The sequence below is a fragment of the Lissotriton vulgaris genome, chromosome 4_1 (genome assembly GCF_964263255.1).
Source record: "Lissotriton vulgaris chromosome 4_1, aLisVul1.2, whole genome shotgun sequence".
Lineage (NCBI taxonomy): Eukaryota > Metazoa > Chordata > Amphibia > Caudata > Salamandridae > Lissotriton > Lissotriton vulgaris.
In genome coordinates, this window is record NC_141691.1 from 378,455,268 (window position 1) to 378,478,002 (window position 22,735).

Genomic DNA, 22,735 nt, shown 5'->3' on the forward strand with positions numbered 1-22,735 from the left:
TCACCCCCTCTCAAGTCCTCTGCGACTCCCTCGCCTCATTCTTCCATGACAAAATCGCCGACATTCATAACAGCTTTGACAACCAACCTGTTGTTAGGAATTGAGCTAGTCCTATCTTTGTGACCATGCCTTACCATCACATGACCATGGATAGGTAGATAAAAACCAGTCCTACCTTTGGCTCATTGCTCGATATTGCCAGTGTTTGGATTCCCTTCCTGGTTGTTGGTTGCTGAAGTTTGCAGAGCTGAGCCTCCTCATCTGCTGCCTTATCCCTTGTTGCTGCCCTGTCCCCTCTCACGGGCTCGTGAGGAGGGTTTGTGTTCCTTCCAGCTTCGTTTTTGTCCCTTCCCCGTTTTTATATTCCTTTTGTAGTTCAGTTAGCGGTATCCTGGTATCCCTTCCCTTTTTCCCACTTTCCTTTTCATGCCCCGGTGATTCTAAGTATTTGTTTTTGGGTGATTCGGGTGCTCCCGTTCACTCCAGCATGTGTGTTTACTGAACGCTGAGTTACTGAGGCTTGCCGCTAGCTCCAGCGCGTCTCTGCTGGGGTACGCTCCGCCTCGTTGTATGCGGAAGTGACGTTTTGGGTCACTCCGCGGCGGCTTCGTTTCCATTCGCGCTGTTTGTATAGCGCAACGGAGTCAAGTCAAGTCAAGTCATGGAATTTGTATAGCGCACTACATACCCAGAGGGTTTCAAGGCGCTTAGGAAGGGGAGGAGGATTACTTGTCAAATATCCATGTTTTAAGTTGCTTTCTGAATGCTAGGTGGTTCTGGGTAAGGCGAAGGTAAGCGGGGAGTGAGTTCCATGTTTTAGCAGCCAGGTATGAAAAGGATCTGCCTCCCATGGTGATCTTGTTGATGCGAGGTACAGTGGCGAGGGCTTGGCTGGAAGAACGTAGTTGGCGGGAGGGGGTGTAGAAGGACAGTCGTGAGTTGAGGCAATCTGGTCCGATGTCGTAGAGTGATTTGTGTGCGGGGTAAGCAGACGGAAAGTGATCCTCTTATTGACGGGTAGCCAGTGGAGGTCTTTAAGGTGACCAGAGATGTGTTCGTTGCGTGGGATGTCTAATATGAGCCTGGCTGAGGCGTTTTGGATTCGTTGGAGTTTCTTCTGGAGTTTTGCGGTAGTACCTGCGTAGAGGGTGTTTCCGTAGTCCAGTCGGCTCGTGACCAGAGCGTGGGTGACTGTTTTCCTTGTTTCGGAGGGGATCCAGCGAAATGTTTTTCTGAGCATGCGAAGAATGTTGAAGCAGGAAGAGGATACGGCGCTGACTTGTCTGTTCATTGAGAGTGAAGAATCCAGGATGACGCCTAGGTTCCGTGCGTGGTCTGTCGGGATGGGTGCTTTTCCGAGGGCTTCTGGCCACCAGGAGTCGTCCCATGCAGAGGGGGATGTACCTAAGATGAGGACTTCTGTTTTGTCCGAGTTCAGTTTCAGACGGCTTTGTTTCATCCATTCGGCAACTTCTTTCATTCCTTCGTGTAGGTTAGTTTTGGCGGTGCTGGGGTCATTGGTGAGGGAAAGGATCAGTTGAGTGTCGTCCGCGTAAGAGATGATGTTGAGGTTGTGTTGGCGTGCGATGGCCGCGAGGGGGCTCATGTATACGTTGAAGAGGGTGGGACTGAGTGAGGATCCTTGTGGTACGCCGCAGATGACTTCAGAGGCCTCGGACTTGAATGGAGGAAGGCGGACTCTCTGGGTTCTTCCGGTGAGGAACGAGGTGATCCATTCAAGTGCTTTTCCTTGGATTCCGATGTTATTGAGGCGTTGTAAAAGGGTGCTGTGGCATACTGTGTCGAATGCTGCAGAGAGGTCAAGGAGGATGAGGGTGACTGTGTCTCCATTGTCCAGTAGAGTTCGAATGTCGTCTGTTGCTGCGATGAGGGCGGTCTCAGTGCTGTGTTTTGCTCGGAAGCCAGATTGTGAGGGGTCGAGGGATTTGTTGGCTTCGAGGAAGGCGGCGAGCTGGTTGTTGACAGCCTTCTCGATGACTTTGGCCGGGAATGGAAGAAGCGAGATGGGGCGGTAATTTTTGAGTTCGGTGGGGTCTGCTGTTGGTTTTTTCAGGAGGGCGGTGAGTTCAGCGTGTTTCCAGTCTTCCGGGAAGGTGACGGAGTTGAGGGAGCAGTTGATGACGTCTCGGAGGTGCGGTGCTATGACGGAGTCTGCTTTGTTGAATATGTGGTGAGGACATGGGTCTGTGGGGGATCCTGAGTGGATGGAATTCATCAGACGGATGGTGTCCTCAGTGGAGATTGGGTTCCAGTTGTTAAGGGTGTTCACGGGGGGAAGATGATCCGCAAATGGTAGGGTGGGTTGGTTTCCGGGTTGGTTGTCAAAGCTGTTGTGGATGTCTGCAATCTTGTTGTGGAAGAATGAGGCTAGGGAGTCGCAGAGGGCTTGAGATGGGGTGATGTCGTTGGAGTTGGCCGAGGGATTGGAAAATTCCTTGACGATGTTGAAAAGTTCCTTGCTGTTGTGGGCGTTGTTGTCAAGTCGATCTTTGAATGCTGTTTTCTTGGCTTTTCGGATCAGTTGGTGGTGAGTGCGGGTGGCGCTTTTGAAGGCGTCCTTGGTGCTGGTGGTTGGGTCTTTTTTCCAGGCCTTTTCAAGGGAGCGTCAGAGTTTCTTGGACTTCTTGAGATCATCGTTGAACCATGAGGCCTTCTTGCTGCCAGGTTTGCTTTGACGTTTTTTCAGTGGTGCTAAGGTGTCGGCGGTGTTGGATAACCATAGGGTGAGGTTGGCGGCGGCTTCGTTGGTGTTAGAAGAGAGGGCTGGGGAGTTTCGAAGGAGCGATGCGGAGATTTGGTCTGTGGTGATTTTGTTCCAGTTTCTTTGCAGGGTAGGTTGGAGGTGGATGTTGGGTTTTGGTTTGTTGTAGGTGAAGTGAACGCAGCTGTGGTCAGTCCAGAGGCAGTCCGTGGTGTGGCTGAAGGAGACATGGTTGCTGGAGGTGAAGATTGGGTCGAGTGTGTGACCTGCGATGTGGGTGGGGGAAGTGACTAGTTGTTTAAGTCCGAGGTTGGCGAGGTTGTCCACGAGGGTGGCGGTGTTGCGGTTGTTGATCTTTTCAAGGTGAAAGTTGAGGTCTCCCAGAAGGATGTAGTCTTTGGAGGGGAGCGCGTGTGGAGTGATGAAGTCCGTGATGTCTTCACTGAATTTAGCTCGGGGTCCTGGTGGTCTGTAGAGGAGGGTGCCTCTGAGTGTGGTCTTGGGGTCGATGTGTATTTGGAAGTGGAGGTGTTCGGAGTTGGCGAGGTTGGCGTCAGAGCTGGTTGAGATGTGGATTGATTTCTTATGGACGATAGCGATCCCTCCTCCTGTGTGGCTGGTACGGTCTTTGCGAGTGATCTTATAGTCTTCAGGGATGGCAATGGTGATGTCTGGTGCGGAGGAAGCGTTCATCCATGTTTCCGTTAGGAAGGCGACGTCAGGAGAGATGGTGTCTAGTAGATTCCATAGGTCAATGGCGTGCCTGTGGACTGATCGGGTGTTGAGAAGGATGCATTGTAGGTGGTTGGGGTCGGGGATCTGTGGTGTGGTCGTAGCGGAGATGTTGACGGTGCTGCTGAATTTGCAGGAGTAGCAGGAGAAAGGTCCATGGGTGTGTCCAGGCGCGGCTTGGACGCAGTTGGGGGCGCGACCGGGGTCAAGGGCTAGGAGGGTGGCGGCATCGTAGGTAATGCGGGAGGGCTGGGGAGCGTGAGGGGCAGGGGGTCTGGCGCTGGGCGCGGTCCAGGCGCGGACGGGCGTAGACGGGCTTACCTTTGGCGCACCTTCGGCGCGGGTTGGGCGCGGTCGCTGCGCGTAAACGCTGCGCGCGGGAACTCCTGTCATATATGGATAGTGGAGGGGGAGGGGCGAGGGCGTCTCAGCTGGGAGGCGGGGCGGGCACACGAGGACGACGACCACAACAAACAAAATGGAGGTGGAGGGGGGGAACAGAGCGGAGCGCTGGAGGACAACGCGCAAACCACGATGAAACAGCAGAAACAATCACAACACAGCGCCAATGAGTCCAATTGCAACTGGGCACAAGCAGGCAAGACAAAATGCAACTTTGCAGGCAATGAGCGGAGCGCTGGAGGCTAATGCGCAAATCACGTTAAACACAGCACAGTCTTATAAAATACAGCGTGAAAGATATTTGGCGCTAGCTAGGCACAGGCAGGCAGGTGAAAAGCAGCTTATAAGGCAATGCAGCGCTACGATACCAGGTCTCAGCAGGGGCACTGGGAGCGACCACTCGGCTCGAGAGAGAGGAGCGAGTCACAGTGAGTAAAGGGTTAGGAGCGCTACTTCTAGTCAGTGGGAGGGCGTCTCAGCTGGGAGGCGGGGCGGGCACACGAGGACGACGACCACAACAAACAAAATGGAGGCGGAGGGGGGGAACAGAGCGGAGCGCTGGAGGACAACGCGCAAACCACGATGAAACAGCAGAAACGATCATAACACAGCGCCAATGAGTCCAATGGGAACTGGGCACAAGCAGACAAGACAAAATGCAACTTTGCAGGCAATGAGCGGAGCGCTGGAGGCTAATGCGCAAATCACGTTAAACACAGCACAGTCTTATAAAATACAGCGTGAAAGATATTTGGCGCTAGCTAGGCACAGGCAGGCAGGTGAAAAGCAGCTTATAAGGCAATGCAGCGCTACGATACCAGGTCTCAGCAGGGGCACTGGGAGCGACCACTCGGCTCGAGAGAGAGGAGCGAGTCACGGTGAGTAAAGGGTTAGGAGCGCTACTTCTAGTCAGTGGGAGGGCATCTCAGCTGGGAGGCGGGGCGGGCACACGAGGACGACGACCACAACAAACAAAATGGAGGCGGAGGGGGGGAACAGAGCGGAGCGCTGGAGGACAACGCGCAAACCACGATGAAACAGCAGAAACGATCACAACACAGCGCCAATGAGTCCAATGGCAACTGGGCACAAGCAGGCAAGACAAAATGCAACTTTGCAGGCAATGAGCGGAGCACTGGAGGCTAATGCGCAAATCACGTTAAACACAGCACAGTCTTATAAAATACAGCGTGAAAGATATTTGGCGCTAGCTAGGCACAGGCAGGCAGGGGAAAAGCAGCTTATAAGGCAATGCAGCGCTACGATACCAGGTCTCAGCAGGGGCACTGGGAGCGACCACTCGGCTCGAGAGAGAGGAGCGAGTCACGGTGAGTAAAGGGTTAGGAGCGCTACTTCTAGTCAGTGGGAGGGCGTCTCAGCTGGGAGGCGGGGCGGGCACACGAGGACGACGACCACAACAAACAAAATGGAGGCGGAGGGGGGGAACAGAGCGGAGCGCTGGAGGACAACGCGCAAACCACGATGAAACAGCAGAAACGATCACAACACAGCGCCAATGAGTCCAATGGCAACTGGGCACAAGCAGGCAAGACAAAATGCAACTTTGCAGGCAATGAGCGGAGCGCTGGAGGCTAATGCGCAAATCACGTTAAACACAGCACAGTCTTATAAAATACAGCGTGAAAGATATTTGGCGCTAGCTAGGCACAGGCAGGCAGGTGAAAAGCAGCTTATAAGGCAATGCAGCGCTACGATACCAGGTCTCAGCAGGGTTTCCCTGCTCCTTGTCCCTTCGAGTTCATTTATTTTTTGATAACGGGGTTTTTTGGTATTGGCTGCAAGCCACACCCGACCTTTTTCCCCGCATACTATAATTTTGGTACGAGGACATTTCGTTAATAGCTCCTTCCTCGAATCTGCTAAAGTCAGTAGCGCAGATACAGGAGTACATCGTTTTTGCTGTTGCAGTACTCCACATCTTTACGAGGCAGAGCCTGCATGTGCCACAGGTGAGAAGGGTTGTATGTTTGATAAGGCATGGTCATTGGGGGTTGGTTACATTAGTGTCCAGTGCATATGAAAGGTGTTGTTTTTCCCCAATGTGCTGCAGGTGCAGAAGCGTAAAGACAGAGGGAGCTGTGTCCTGTTACCTACAAGGGTGGAAGACTTGGTGTCTCCTCAACATTACCACCCTCTTTTCTGGTCCATAGGTGCACCCACAGTGTTTATCCCGTGGGTGTCCAGTGGGCAGGGGAAGGGGACTGGTGCATGCTACGTTCCTGCAGTGCTTGGGCCGGTTGGAATCTAACAGAATATCGAGCCCACGTTAACATAGCACTGCCCGGACTAGCATGGATGAGGAAGTGGGTGGGGCTACGGGGGGTCCCTCAATGCAGGATATCATGGGAGCTGTACACACCCTACAGGCACAAGTGCAAGAGTTGCAACAGGAGAATGTAGGACTGAAACAGAAGTTAGTAGCGGTAAGGGTCAGAGAACAGTCACAGCATAGGGGAACTACTCCCGTGATACAGCCAGCCACCTTACAGTACACCGGAGGGGCGGGATCTAGTACTGCAAGCAGCAGCTCTCCCATAGCAGTGACAGTTTCAACCCCTGTGGCAGTGCCTTTGGCCCCCCCTGAGAGATTCACAGGAGAGAGTGATAAATTCGGTACCTTTATGAATCAGTGTCAGCTGCACTTTATGTGTAGAACCAATGCCTTTCCTGACGATTCTGCAAAGATTGCGTTTATACTGTCGTATCTGGCTGGTAACGCGGCCCAATGGGCAATTCCGTTAGTGGAACGTGTGTTGTACAACTATCAGGCGTTCAAGGATTTGATGCGTAGTCTATTTGCCAAACATGCGTTCATGCAGGCCAGTGATGCCGAACTGTTGAAATTACGGCAGGGCAGGCAGGACTTGTTGTCTTATATAGCCAACTTTAACCGATTGGTATCTGAGACGCATTGGCCGACTGAGAAGAGGACATCCCTATTCTATCAGGGTTTAAGCGAAGAATTGAAGGATATAGTGTCACAGGTGGTGGATCCGCCTGAGGATTGTGCGGCTTTCATCGACTTGGTGGTGAAACTGAATCATAGGGTGACGAAACGGCGAGGAGAACGTAGCCGGTTCCAGTCCTCACGAGGTAGTTATGTGAGACCGGAGGTGAAGGCGGGAGGAGAGAGTAAAACCGTTCCCGAGCCTATGGAGATAGGTGGAGTACGGGGTCCTTTGACTCCAGAGGAAAAGAAGAGAAGGAGAGAGAAGAATTTGTGTCTGTATTGCGGACAGGGGGGACATTTCGCACGTGATTGTCCTGTGAAACCATCTGGGGTGGGGTTTGGGAAAAAGGTGGCATGCATACAAGTGGAGCGGATAGCTGAGAAGGAAAGGAAAGCACAATATGAAGTGGTGGGGGCGATAGATCAGGCCGCTAGGCATTTTGTGATTAATGCTCAACTGCTGATATCAGCGCAGAACCGTGTCCCGGTGTCAGTGTTACTTGATTCCGGGGCCACTGGGAACTTTATGGATATCTCGATGGCGGATAAGCTGATGGTTCCTTGTCATCTAAAGGAACAACCAGAGCCAGTAAGGGCTATCGACGGAACTGAGTTGACTTCGGGGTGTATTACCCGACAGACTGAACCATTAGGTTTAGTGTGTGACAATGGGCATGTGGAATCCGTGGTGTTTGATTTGATCGATGCACCCTCGTTCGGCTTGGTACTGGGGGTCCCGTGGTTACAAACACATAACCCCAGGATCGACTGGGTACAAAGACTGGTTATGTTGGACTCGGTACATTGTTTAAAGAATTGTTATGTTGTGGTGGCGGAGCAGATCAATCCGTTGTCCTGTGCCGTGACCGAGACGAGTAGGATTCCTCCACAGTATGCTGCTTGTAAGGATGTGTTCAATAAGGAGTGTGCCCAAGGTCTCCCTCCCCACAGGTCGTATGATTGTAAGATCGACCTTATACCAGGGGCCCCGTTGCCATGTAGTCGGGTCTACGCACTGTCTGAACCTGAAGAGGCTCATCTGAAGACGTACATTGACGAGATGTTGTTGTTGGGTTATATACGTCCTTCTTCCTCGCCAGTGTCATCGGCTATCTTTTTCATACCGAAGAAGGAGGGGTCTTTAAGGGCGTGTGTTGACTATCGCACATTGAATTCTGCCACAGTTAAGAACAGGTACCCTCTTCCGCTCATCTCCGTGTTGTTGGACCAGCTCCGCAAGGCTACAGTTTTCACCAAGTTGGACTTGCGGGGAGCATACCATCTTATAAGGGTCCGGCCAGGGGATGAGTGGAAGACGGCATTTAAAACAAAGTATGGACTATTTGAATACACCGTAATGCCGTTTGGCTTGTGCAACGCGCCTGCGGCGTTTCAGTTCTTCATAAATGAAGTTCTTGGCAGATATCTGGATCAGACAGTGATAGTGTATTTGGATGACATCCTCATTTATTCAGAAAAGGGGCTTGAGCATACCGAGCATGTATTGCAGGTGTTGCAGACGTTACAGGAACATCATTTATATGCTAAGCTGGAAAAATGCCAGTTTGGTACTTCTGAAGTGGAGTTCCTGGGGTTTGTTATTTCTGCTGCAGGCATTCGTATGGATCCGAAGAAGATTCAGGCTATAGAGACCTGGCCAGTGCCTACGAATGCGAAACAAATACAGGTGCTCCTTGGTTTCGCTAATTTTTATCGGCGATTTATTCTACATTTCTCTGATATAGTGGCCCCAATGACTCGCCTCTTGAGAAAGGGTGTCCCTTTTGATTGGACCAATGAGACTCAAGACGCCTTTCGTATGTTGCTGAGACAGTTTGTGTCTGCCCCGGTATTGGTGCATCCTGATCCTGCCTTGCCGTATTTCGTAGAAACAGATGCTTCCTTGTGTGCTGTAGGAGGTGTTTTGTCGCAGAGAGACTAAGCCACTGGCCATATGCATCCAATTGCGTTCTTTTCTAAAACCCTATTGCCAGCTGAACGTAATTATACGGTGGCAGAGAGAGAACTGCTGGCGGTCAAACTAGCATTTGAAGAATGGCGTCATTACTTATGGGGTGCCCGTCACGTGATTACTATCTACACTGATCATAAGAATCTAGAATTCTTTCGTTCGGCTAGGGCATTAACACCGCGTCAGATGAGATGGGTTTTATTCTTTAATGAATACGACTTCATTATAACCTACAGGCCTGCAGCTCAACAGGTGAAATCCGATGCGCTCTCCAGAATACATGTGGATACAAAGGACGAAGGTTCTTTGAGTATGAGTAGGGCAATGATCGATAAAGAAAGAATCGTAGGGGCATTGACAGTGGACGACTTTCCTGCTCTTGTGAAAGACCGATTAAGCCACTTGGATCTGGCCCCTTGGTTATCCCTACCTCAGGTAGTGTTGCAAGATGGTCTTTTGTATAAGGAGGATAGGTTGTTTATTCCCCCTGGGTTGAGGGATGAGGTGTTGGAGTGGTGTCATTCCTCTGCCCTGGCAGCTCATCCAGGTTTAAGAAAGACCAAGGACCTGTGTATGAGGTGGTTTTGGTGGGAGTCCATGTCAAGGGATGTTCAGGGTTATGTAGGTGCTTGTCCGGTGTGTGCAACCAGCAAGCCCTCGCATTGTAAACCCTCGGGACTTTTACAGCCTTTGGCAGTTCCACCTGGTCCGTGGCATTCTCTGAGCATGGATTTTGTAACCGATCTACCTTCTGTCGCAGGTCTCACCGCCGTATTGGTGGTGGTAGATTTATTCACCAAGATGGCCCACTTTATACCGTTTCCCAAGATTCCTACCGCAAAAGAGATGGCGGTGGTGTTCATGTCTTCGATTGTGCGTTTGCATGGGTTACCGGAGGTGATTGTATCCGATAGAGGGGCACAGTTCGTCTCACACTTTTGGACTGAGTTGTGTCAGGTGCTTAAGACCAAGATATGTCTATCCTCGGCTTACCATCCTCAGTCTGACGGTCAGACTGAGCGCACTAACCAGACGATGGAACAATACTTAAGGTGTCTGATTGCGTCCTTGTCCTGTGATTGGGTAACTGCCCTGCCCATCGCGGAGTTCGCCTACAACAACAGTGTGCATTCCGCCTTGGGCATGACACCCTTTTTCTGTTCCCTGGGATACCATCCAAGGGCGATGGCTATACAGCCCACGGGTCGCGTGCCAGCCATTGACAGTGTATGTAAGCAATTGGGAGACGTCTGGGGCTTGGCTAGAAAAGGTCTTTTGGATGCAAAGGAGGCTATGAAGGTACAGGCGGATAAACATTGTGTCCCTGCTCCTGCCTACAAGATAGGGGATCTTGTGTGGCTGTCTTCACGCAACTTGAGGTTACAGGGATCACGTAAGCTGCAGCCCAGGTTTGTGGGTCCATATCCCATCCTCCAGGTTATCAATCCTGTAGCAATGAAGCTTAGGTTACCGCAGGAGTATAGTGTGCACCCTGTTTTTCATACCTCACTGCTTAAACCCTATGTACCGACAGACCAGGTACTGCCGCCTCCTCCTTCTATCCTGATTGATGGCCAGGAGGAATTTGAGGTCCAGGCTATCCTTGATTCAAAGCGAGTCAGGGGACGTCTTTTCTACTTGGTGGACTGGAAGGGGTACACGAAGGAGGACAGGACATGGGAGCCTGCTGGGGGGGTTCACGCCCCGCGGTTGGTTCGATCATTCCATAGACTACACCCTTCCAAGCCCAGACCGGTGGGGAGGATTGTTGGGGGGGGGGGTTACTGTTAGGAATTGAGCTAGTCCTATCTTTGTGACCATGCCTTACCATCACATGACCATGGATAGGTAGATAAAAACCAGTCCTACCTTTGGCTCATTGCTCGATATTGCCAGTGTTTGGATTCCCTTCCTGGTTGTTGGTTGCTGAAGTTTGCAGAGCTGAGCCTCCTCATCTGCTGCCTTATCCCTTGTTGCTGCCCTGTCCCCTCTCACAGGCTCGTGAGGAGGGTTTGTGTTCCTTCCAGCTTCGTTTTTGTCCCTTCCCCGTTTTTCTATTCCTTTTGTAGTTCAGTTAGCGGTATCCTGGTATCCCTTCCCTTTTTCCCACTTTCCTTTTCATGCCCCGGTGATTCTAAGTATTTGTTTTTGGGTGATTCGGAGGCTCCCGTTCACTCCAGTGTGTGTGTTTACTGAACGCTGAGTTACTAAGGCTTGCCGCTAGCTCCAGCGCGTCTCTGCTGGGGTACGCTCTGCCTCGTTGTATGCGAAAGTGACGTTTTGGGTCACTCCGCGGCGGCTTCATTTCCATTCGCGCTGTTTGTATAGCGCAACGGAGGGTTTCCCTGCTCCTTGTCCCTTCGAGTTCATTTATTTTTTGATAACGGGGTTTTTTGGTATTGGCTGCAAGCCACACCCGACCTTTTTCCCCGCATACTATAATTTTGGTACGAGGACATTTCGCTAATAGCTCCTTCCTCGAATCTGCTAAAGTCAGTAGCGCAGATACAGGAGTACATCGTTTTTGCTGTTGCAGTACTCCACATCTTTACGAGGCAGAGCCTGCATGTGCCACAGGTGAGAAGGGTTGTATGTTTGATAAGGCATGGTCATTGGGGGTTGGTTACATTAGTGTCCAGTGCATATGAAAGGTGTTGTTTTTCCCCATTGTGCTGCAGGTGCAGAAGCGTAAAGACAGAGGGAATTGTGTCCTGTTACATACAAGGGTGGAAGACTTGGTGTCTCCTCAACATTACCACCCTCTTTTCTGGTCCATAGGTGCACCCACAGTGTTTATCCCGTGGGTGTCCAGTGGGCAGGGGAAGGGGACTGGTGCATGCTACGTTCCTGCAGTGCTTGGGCCGGTTGGAATCTAACACCTGTAAACCAGTCCACCCCACTCACCTCCGAACCTGCACCTCCTCCGAACAACCTTTTCGACTGGAACCCGATCACCACAGAAGACACCATTCACCTGATGAACTCCATCCACTCAGGATCTCCTACATACCCATGCCCCCATCACATCTTCAACAAAGCAAACTCCGTTATCGCACCCCATCTCCGAGACGTCATCAACTGCTCCTTCAACTCCGCCACATTCCCAGAAAGCTGGAAACACGCCGAACTCAGCGCCCTTCTGAAGAAACCTACAGCTGACTCCTCCAAACTCAAAAACTACCACCCCATCTCGCTCCTCCCATTCCCTGCCAAAGTCATTGAGAAAGCCGTCAACAATCAACCTTCCTCGAAACCAACAAATCACTTGACTTCTCACAGTCTGGCTTCCGAGCCAAACACAGCACCGAGACCGCCCTCATCACAGCAACAGACGACATCCGAACTCTACTGGACAACGGAGACACAGTCGCCCTCATCCTCCTTGACCTCTCTGCAGCCTTCGACACAGTCTGCCATAGCACCCTGATACAACGCCTCAGAAACATTGGAATTCAAGGAAAAGCATTAGACTGGATCATCTCGTTCCTCGCTGGAAGAACTCAGAGAGTCCGCCTCCGCCCTTTCAAGTCAGAGGCCTCCAAAGTCATCTGCGGCGTTCTGCAAGGATCATCACTCAGCCCCACCCTCTTCAACGTCTACATGAGCCCCCTCTCAACCATCGCACGGAAACACAACCTCAACATCATCTCCTACGCTGATGACACTAAGCTGATCCTCTCACTCACCAAAGACCCAATCACCGCCAAAACCAACCTACATGAAGGGATGAAAGAAGTAGCCGAGTGGATGAAGCACAGCCGTCTGAAACTGAAGTCGGACAAAACGGAAGTCCTCATCTTAGGTACATCCCCTTCCGCCTGGGATGACTCTTGGTGGACCACGGCCCTAGGAACAGCCCCCATACCGACGGACCACGCACGGAACCTGGGCATCATCCTGGACTCCTCACTCTCAATGACCAGACAAGTCAACGCCGTCTCATCATCATGCTTCAACATCCTACGCATGCTCAAAAAAACATTTCGCTGGATCCCCACCGAAACAAGAAAAACAGTCACCCACGCTCTGATTACTAGCCGTCTGGACTACGGAAACACCCTTTACACCGGTACCACCGCAAAACTGCAGAAAAAACTCAAACGCATCCAAAATGCTTCAGCCAGACTCATACTAGACATCCCTCGCAAAGACCACATCTCCGGTCACCTGAAAGACCTGCACTGGCTCCCCATCAACAAAAGGATAACTTTCCGTCTCCTCACCCACGCACACAAAGCCCTCTACGAACTCGGACCGGATTGCCTCCAACACGCCTTTCCTTCTACACCCCCACCCGCCAGCTGCGTTCGTCCAACCAAGCCCTCGCCGCCGTCCCGCGCATCCACAAAAAGCCACCATGGGGGGAAGATCCTTCTCCTACTTAGCAGCCAAAACCTGGAATTCCCTCCCCACCCACCTCCGCCTCACTCAAAACCACCTAGCCTTCAGAAAACAGCTTAAAACCTGGATATTCGATAAGTAAACCTCCCCCCCTTCCTCAAGCGCCTTGAGACCCTCTGGGTATGTAGTGCGCTATATAAATTTTGACTTGACTTGACTTGATTCAGAGATCATCTTGGTCTCTGGATGCGATACATTGATGACATTCTTTTAATTTGGAACGGCGACTCAGAAGAACTAATGTCCTTCTTCACCTGGCTGAATCTTCAATCTGAACATCTCAAGTTCACCATTCAATCGGACAACCGAACTATAAATTTCCTCGACCTTACCATCTATGAGCAATCGGGAATTTTACTGACTACACTTTACCGGAAACCGTCAGAGAGCAACTCGTTGTTACAATACAACAGTCACCATCCGAGAGCCCTCCGTGACAATCTGCCTTTTGGGCAATTCCTACTGATCCGTAGAAATTGCTCCAACAAAGACCATTATTTCACAGAATCAGAAGAACTTTCCAACCGACTACTACAACGTGGATACCCCAGACGACTGGTCAAGAAATCCAGAAAACGAGCATGGTTTTATCCACAGGAGGAATTACTATCTCCCAAGGCCAACAGGGACCAACAAGAAACCAGGATTGTTTGTGTAGCCACATTCAACACCAAGAGCAATAAAATCAAACGCATCATTAATCGCCATTGGGAATTAATATCGGATGACATCAACCAGCCTGCTACACCCTCACACGCTTTTAAGAAAGCCAAAAGCGTCCAAGACTATGTGGTACGGTCTCTCCTAGCCACCCCAGATGATCCAACCATTGCCACCCTATGGGACTTGCCCCCTGTGATCGGCCACTTCAAATGTGGTAATTGTAAGGCCTGTGACACCACAATCCAAACAAAGGAATTCCAACATCGCCATCACAAAATTCGGCTAAGAACACACACCAACTGCAATTCCTCGAATATTATCTACGCGATAATGTGCCTGTGTCAATTGATCTACATAGGCCAAACACAACAAAAAGCTAAAGTAAGAATTCTTCAGCACATGAGCAGAATCAGATGCGAGGTACAGGGCGCACCCCTAGTTGAGCATTTCAAATTGGCATCACACCCCCCAGAGAGTCTCAGATGGGTAATAATAGAAAAAGCTGTCCTGGGACCCCGGGGTGGTAATATCGCAAGTATCTTAAATACACGTGAGCTAAAATTGATGTTTTTCTTTGATTCCATTGAAACAGGTCTCAACAAGCATGATAGCTCTTTTTCCCAACTAGCTACTCTGTCTTGATTGTAAACCTAGCATACACTGTACCAACTTTGGCCTATACCCTCATGTGAGAGGTACGCCATACCTTTTATGTTGAGGTATCAACGCTGATGTTTTTCCACCAATTGCCATGGCCTTTACCCTGCTGTTTGAGGTACGCCATGAGATTGTTGGCTCATTCTCACTTAATTCATGCAATCTGAGTACCACCATAGCACATGCCAGTTTTCCTCCAACCATTTATTAACAAAAGGAGGTTCCCCTGAAATGTATTACAGGGAGGGGGATAATCACATTCAAAAGAAATTTTGTATCCCTGTTGTGTGAAAAGCAGATTTAATTCGCTGAGTTTGTCATTAATAGAAATGGTCTAGCTTCAGTGGGGTCTAACTATCTATACCCATGTAAATTTGAGACACATAAGGCAAAGTGGACAACTTAACCAATGAATAGATTGAAACCTTAAGTAAATATACCAAGTAAACAGTAATTCTAAAAAAGAGTCCAAGAATTTATTTGTACCTCCCAACCGGGTTACAATCTAAGACATAATCAATAACAAAAAATTAAAAAGGTTTAAAAACAACCACCATTGGTGGCAATACAATGAAATTTTCAAGCAGTCAAAGTTAAAACAGTCGACGCGGCGTTTCGGTGATTTTTGGTTCTTGACACCTTCTTCAGGACATTAAAAACATTTGACTCCGTATCTACAAATTAGAAAATATTTTCAGTATTTTATGCAATATTTTCTCAGTCAATCCCACTTGCCTTACAGATACTTTTTATAATTTGAATCCCAACATTTTCTAGCTATGCTAACAGCCCTTTCTTATGTACTACTGAAGCTTTAGACAGTTCAATTGTAAGTAGCTCATTGTATGTTGAGATTTAGTAGATTGTCTCAGTGACATAATGCTTCGACGTACAGTCTACCTTGTCGGTGCCCTCACAAATTGGGACAAAAAATTTAGAACTCATACCTGTGATTTTGACAGGAATTCTTTGAAATGTTTCAAATAATTTCCAATCTGTTACGACTTTCTCAGGAATTTCATATTTCCCTTAGTCTATATAAACACAATAAGTACAGGAGGGCTCAGTCTCTTGGTTTATCTGCTCACTCATATTGTCTACAGCCATTATAATTAGTATGAATTTACCTCTAACCACAGAGCTAGAATCTTCTGTGTGCACGGAGGGGCCACCGTCAGTTGTAGAGGGGGAGTAGTTTTCTTAGATCTTTAGACCTGAGTGTATAAAGATCATATTTGTCTAAAATATTCTTTAGTAATACTAAGAGATCTCTACATGCAGTTAATGATTTAACCACTACAGTCCATACCCAATAGTGTACTAACCTGGTTATATGTAGGGTGGTTCTTATTATGCTCTATGCTTCGTTGGCATAATATAAATTTTGATGATTATTAAGATCCTCTCTTCATAGATGGAAGAAGAAATCTGTGAACAATATGGTATAATAGTCTTAGGTGGGAATCTAGTCATAAGTACGAGTTCATAAAAACTTGATATGGAGAAAAGACTAATTTGTCTACTTAGGAGGGATGGTATAAATTAAAAAATGACAAAAAACCAGTTTGCCGTTTGTGACTTAAGTTTAGCAAAATTGGGTAAGAAACATATACAGCTATTAACAGAGATTGTTTATCTTTGGACTAACCCAGGTTGTCACGTTACAAAAAGTCAATGTATTCGGCGAAATCAATGGCACAAATGAGGCCAAGACTCTCTAAGTTTAAGAAAAAAACGGGCGAGGGTTCTAGCTACTATCTATCCATCGCTTTTACGGGTATCGCTCACCTTGTGATAAAATTGCGGCCTACCTGCTCCTCCGTGCTCGCGTCTTCATGCGGATTTGAAGAGTGGCTTGAGCTAATTCCGGCTCTTGTTTTTATGCTGACGCTTCCCACTGTTACCCGGAATTAGTCCCATACAGATTTGGAAATACGGGTTTGAACAAAGCTTACTGATCCTTAAACTATTATGGAGACTCATATATGCCAATGTGTGAGTCTGGCGTGTTTAATTCAGCCTGTGCATATTTTAAAACACAAAAAACCGGGCGCTGACCCGGAAGTTAATACTGATATCATGAATTTAGGGAATGTTATTATCTATAATTTGTAGCCTCTAATGGAAGGGTATAAGCATCGTTTTTCCCGATTTCGACTTGGGACATGCTATGCTCCAATCCGGCTATCTACATCGCTGGTTTTTGGCGAATTATGTTTACGTCGGCCATTTTGGATTGGGCGCTGGTATCGGAACCGGTCCTACTGTATAAGTGAACAGATACAACTGATACTGCTTGTCCTTCAGTCAATTACATTTTATAATTCCATCAATTTTACACAGTACTATATAATCGTGTATTCGGATAGGCTATACATGCATATATGATCAACCTGCTTGATTTATAATGAAGATACATATCGCCGTCAGGCCCGTTTTGCAATATCTATGTAGATACTCATTACGTCATGTTGGTAATCAACATTAATGTACATAGATATCAGTTCGCTAATACATATTAATAAATAGTTTACCTTTGAAGTGTGTACACAGTTGAACAATATTTGGTTTTCGGCATTGCTATACATTTTTGCTAGTCTTATCATTTAGTCTGTTTGATTTAGCTATAGAGAACTTATGTGTCTCTAATTTACATGGGTATAGATAGTTAGACCCCACTGAAGCTAGACCATTTCTATTAATGACAAACTCAGCGAATTAAATCTGCTTTTCACACAACAGGGATACAAAATTTCTTTTGAAAGTTTTCCACCAACCACAATGTCATATACCTTAGAGGTATGCCATGACCTTGTACGACATCTATGTGGACCATGTTACCAATTACCACCGATGCATTCCTGGTACAACTGTACCCATGTCCGCACATCATGTTGTATTTCATTTTAATTGTACTTGCTTCTATTTTTAATAATTTGTATTGGGCTTAATTTTCAATGTCCCTTTTCATAATGAATTACTCAATCCCGTTACCACCACCCTAGTATCCAGGCACACGATTGAGTAGTATGGCTCTTTGGTCTTTCTTCCACCTCTACACGGGTGCTCTGCACCACGTGACGGGGTTCCCATGGCAACATATGAATCCGGAACCTCGGCTCGCCATTGCGAGTACGAGCGGAATTAATTTCCAGGTTGACTCGGCGTTCGGGTGAGTTCATATCTCCTACCTCCCCGGCAATACCTACTTAGGTGTTCCGCCACCTACTGGCGCTACTAATGGTCCCCTAAATTTCGCCCGTTAGATTCAATTGTGTGCCCGCCGGACCTTCGATTTCCCTGATCCCCGACTGGAGAATGCGTGTCATATTCATTTAATGGGTAAGTCACCTTCCTCCTTATACCACTTAAGTTCGATTACTTTTTCAAACATTACTCATTAACCCACTTCCGAATTGCTTACAAACTGTACCTACGAGCCACAGTTTGATTCATTGTCCGTGTTCTGTTTCAGACACAGCGAAGCGCTCCCTTCAGACAACCCAATTCTTGACTCCATACTATTAAGGTACAGCCGGACAACCTTTAACGCATTATGTCACTCAGAGATTTCCTTGTTATTCAGAGATTTTCTTGTTATAGACACCACCCCACAGGGCCAGCTGACGGCTCCAATCGCCTGTTGTCTTTTCCTTATAATCGCTCAGTTATGTCATTATGATGATTCATTCATTCTCCCAATTGTGCATTTAACGCCTGAGACTCACCACGCGTTTCCCCCCATTACTGATCCGTCATTGGATCAGTGTGCTTTCTTCGGTTCTCTATAAAAGCAATGAGGCACATGCCTTTATTCCAAATTCAAATTATAGCTCCCGTTTTATATTTTAAATAGGTTGCCCGCCCCGGGCATTGTCCTGATGAAGACCCCACTGCAAGGACAGCATTAATACCTGCGTATTTTCGAGGTTCGAAACGTCGACAACCGCCTGCTTTTGATTATCAACTTCACGCCCTAATTTTTCATTTATTGTATTATGTGAAGTATGATAGTTTTTGACTTATAATTTGAATTTATGGTCCTTTGTTTTGTACATAGTTTGCAATTTGCCAACCAAATGGTTTCAATTGGTTGATTGTACTGTCACTAATTCCCTCCCATCACATCATCCTCACATGATCACATACCCCCCTCCCTCCCCGGGGCACCGTACAACCGCTTATTTATTGTTCAAATGTCCAGTATATCTAGTATACACCCCCATTGTGCTTAAAACAATGTGGATGGATTCAATGTTTTTGTGATTATTTTTTGTCAATGTTTATATTATTACTTACTCATGCTGGGACCCCTTCCTCTGAGTACTTAGTTAGCCCAGGTCCCAGTGACTATGTTTGGGTAAACCCCCTATTAATACACCCATGGAGGACGGGCTCAGGATGCCCTGTAGTCAAACTTTAATCAAGGTGCGTAGTTAATTGCTATTTTGAATAGTTTTTTTTAATTACCTAGCACTTTTACTGAGTTTAGTTAGTTTGGAGTTGGTATAGTAAATTTAAATGGTTTATTATCCAGCTCTTTCTCTGACTTTAGTTGGTTTGGAGATGGAATTGTAATTGTTTATGGTTTATTAGCCAACACTTTCCCTGAGTTCAGTCGTTTTGGAGTTGGAATAGTAATTGTTTATGATTTATTATCCAGCACTTTCTCTGAGTTTAGTTAGTTTGGAGTTGGAATAGTAAACTTAATTGGTTTATTATCCAGCACTTTCTCTAATTTTAGTTGGTTTGGAGTTGGAATAGTAAGTTTTTAAGTTTTATTATACATCACTTTCCCTGAGTTGAGTTAGTTTGTTTTTGGAATAGTAATTCTTTCAGCTTTATTATCCAGCATTTTCTCTGAGTTTATCAGGGCCGTTTCTAGGGGTTTTGCCGCCCTAGGCGAGAATTGAAAAATGCCGCCCCCTCCCTTTTACTACCATCACTCTCTCCCCCTGTCATCCAGGCTAGAAGAATTAATGCATTAGATATATAGACTAGCTTACGCCGGCATGACAGCATACAGTTATGTGGGTGCCCCATGGGTAAACAACTGACACCTTCACTCTTAATGAAGACCATGGCACCCTCTACAGACTTCAAAGCACAATTAACAGCAGATAATACTACTATCCAGCAGCATTAGTCAATGGTCCTTATTTTATAGACCTTGGAAGAGAGAATGCTCGATTAACTATGTTGAATCATTTGCTGATACCTGCCGCAGGTTTTTCGCGGATTTATGATAAAAATACATTAGTCCAAGAGGCCGCCTTGCCCAACCGCTTGTTTCTGTAGGGGTAGGAGATCATGTAATGTGCGAACTATGTAAATGATATTTCATTTATACCATGTAGCCGATGGGGTGGGCTAGGGTTGCAGGTCCTAGTCTGACTTCAGACGCTAAGCTCCAGTCAAAGTCTTGAGGCTTGACACAAAGGACAACACTCCATGTGCTAAGGAGCCTCAGCTCAGAATTGACAGGTGTTGGAATGCATCTCAGATCTGCTAGGTGCAATGTCATTTTTAAATGGTGGGACTTAGTTAGTAAAGCGAAATTAACCCCGGCCCTCCCATCTCAGGAAACAGTAGCAGCCGCCATCTTGTCCTCCTTCAATCAAGGGAACTTTGACCCTAAAAAAATATCCTAATTGACCCGCCCAAAAGGAGAAGCTGAAGATTTCATGTGGTCCTCTGCTCAAGACTCTGCAGTGGAAAAAGCTCATTGGCAAGAAAGTAGCTATCCGTCTTGTAACGCTTAGGCAAGTAGGCACCAAAGGCAGATATAGCGAACACCAGGCCTACCTGATTTTTCCCATACTGGCCCGCTGTAAATCCTGGTCCCAGGTGTCGAACTTAGGTGGACAGTTGCCCATAGCAGCCCAGAGGTCAACAAAGTAGGCCCAGGAAGGACCGAAAAATGGCAACATTGCGGCATGAGATAAATGTGCATGCAATGCACTGACATGGCAATACCAGCCAGTCAGTGACTGTCCGAAAGCGGTGACGTGGCTCCTGCCCACAGACCTATTCTACACACTACTAGCCTTGTCGTGCAACTCTCCTGCTTCTTCCTTCTTGGTTTGCTATGTACTCTACACCCATTTTTTTAAATAATTCACAACGGGCGTTACAAAATGTCTCTTGGTTCAGCAGATAGCAACCCTATGCTTTATTTAATCTTAAATGTATTACAATCCTATTCATACACAATATTATCTTCCAACAATAATGCTGCAGCAATGTAGTAAGGATACAAATAAAAAAAGACCACTCTCCTTTCCAGGTTCGCTTTATACACAAAGGACATTTCAGTGTAAGCACAAAGCCAGGCCCACAGGCTTTGTCAATGCTTGTTGTCCGTCAGGGGGGCTTCTGGGTTTCTTTGCCTTGTTTGAGCAGCCTTGAAGCCTCATCTGTCAGGGGCAGGCAGGGCCCCCTCTCTGTGACAGCTTCTATTGCTCCAGTTACCAAATCCCATCAAAACTTTCAATCTTTGGTAACGTGAGGAAAAAAAGCGCCCATACTTGGACAGATTTTCTCCCCCTATCGCATTTGCCAAATACAATGGCTAACCTGCCTTCAATTACTGATAAGGATGCCTGATTGATGGCAGGCCTGCTCTTATGGGGCACCTTATCAGCAATTGAAGACAATTTGCTAGGGCTCCGTCCTGCACAACTGAACAGGATCAGGGGTGCTTATTTGCTTAATAACATGTTTTAGATTTCATACTGCAGGCTGCATTTGAAAGAAATGCAGTCTGCAGAAAGATAAATACAATTAGTAAATGCTGAGGGCAAAAAAAACGCTTCAGGCGAAGGAGGATAGCAACTTCCAGGGGCACCGGAAAAGGGCATTGTGTTGTTCTCCAAAGTGTGCTGTATTTCCCCCCATCCCCGTTCCCGCCCAGCTTCCCAGGAATGCTGCCACTCAGACCTTACCTGGCTGTGCGGAGCAACCCCAGTCGGTCAGGCGCCCTCACTCTCTGCTGTGGAAGCTCCTAAGTAAACAAGTCCAGATGCCTCGCAATTGTTCCAGCCCTGGATCTTCGAGGCAATGTTAAATGTTGGTGCACGGCAGCCGCTCGTGGCGCTGAACGTGACTGCACGTCATGTCGAATTGTAGAAGGCGCGCTACAGCTACCCAATGGCTTTTGAGGTGCGAGGCCAGCCATTCGGGGATATCCCAAACATGCTTTTTGCCGCCCTCCCCCTTTTGCCGCCCTAGGTGGCGGCCTAGTCCTGCCTAATGGTAGAAACGGCCCTGGAGTTTATACATAAATATTATGTAAAAAAGGAGACGTATGTGAGTTTATATTCTTAGGGCCTGATTACGATGCGGTTAGGAAGACCCCCTAACGGCATTTGTTTCTTCCAAATAGGATTGGGACTGTGTCTTCCCGACTGAGGGCCAAATTATGATGCGGTCAGGAACATAGTCTCCCATAGAAGTCATTGGGAGTCCAACCAAATCGTATCTGAAAGCATACGGATGCATCATACTCAGTCAATCCGACTCTCCTGATCAGAGTCGGTTGGAAACCATTTCCAAACCGATTCGATCTGGAAGATTTCCTAACCACATCGTAATCGGGCCCTTACATTTTTATTCAAAATAAAGTGTATTTATTTTAGAAGTCAACAATTAAATTGTTTTCTTTTAGTTTTCTTTTACATTGTTTGTAATTAATCACAAAAGTTAACAAATGTTGATGTTGATCAGAATACATTATAAAGCATAAAATATGTTAACATATATTGTGAATGTACATTTACATGACAAATATATTGTTAAATACATTCCTAATTTTTTTTAAACAAATTAGATTTTTTTATTTTTTTTATCCAAACACAATTATGCCATAGTAATATCAAGCAAATATGTCCCCCCCCCCAACCCTCCAGAATCCCTGTGGGCCCACTACGGGCCCCCAATGATAAAGACCGCATGCCTTTCCATGGCGGCAACAGAGTAGAATTTCTCTGTTGGGTTCTCTACTGTAGCCCCTAAAATAAACACTACCTTTCATACCTGATGATACATACTCTTTTCTGATTGTCCGATTCACAAAGGTTTTGAAATTGAAAGTATAACATATGACCAGAGACTGTTCAATTTGCTATTACATTTCACTAATTCAGCTTTGGCAAATTAGGGTTTGCACAATTTTCTGATTCCAATTCCATTGACTCTCTCATTGCTTATTTAGTAA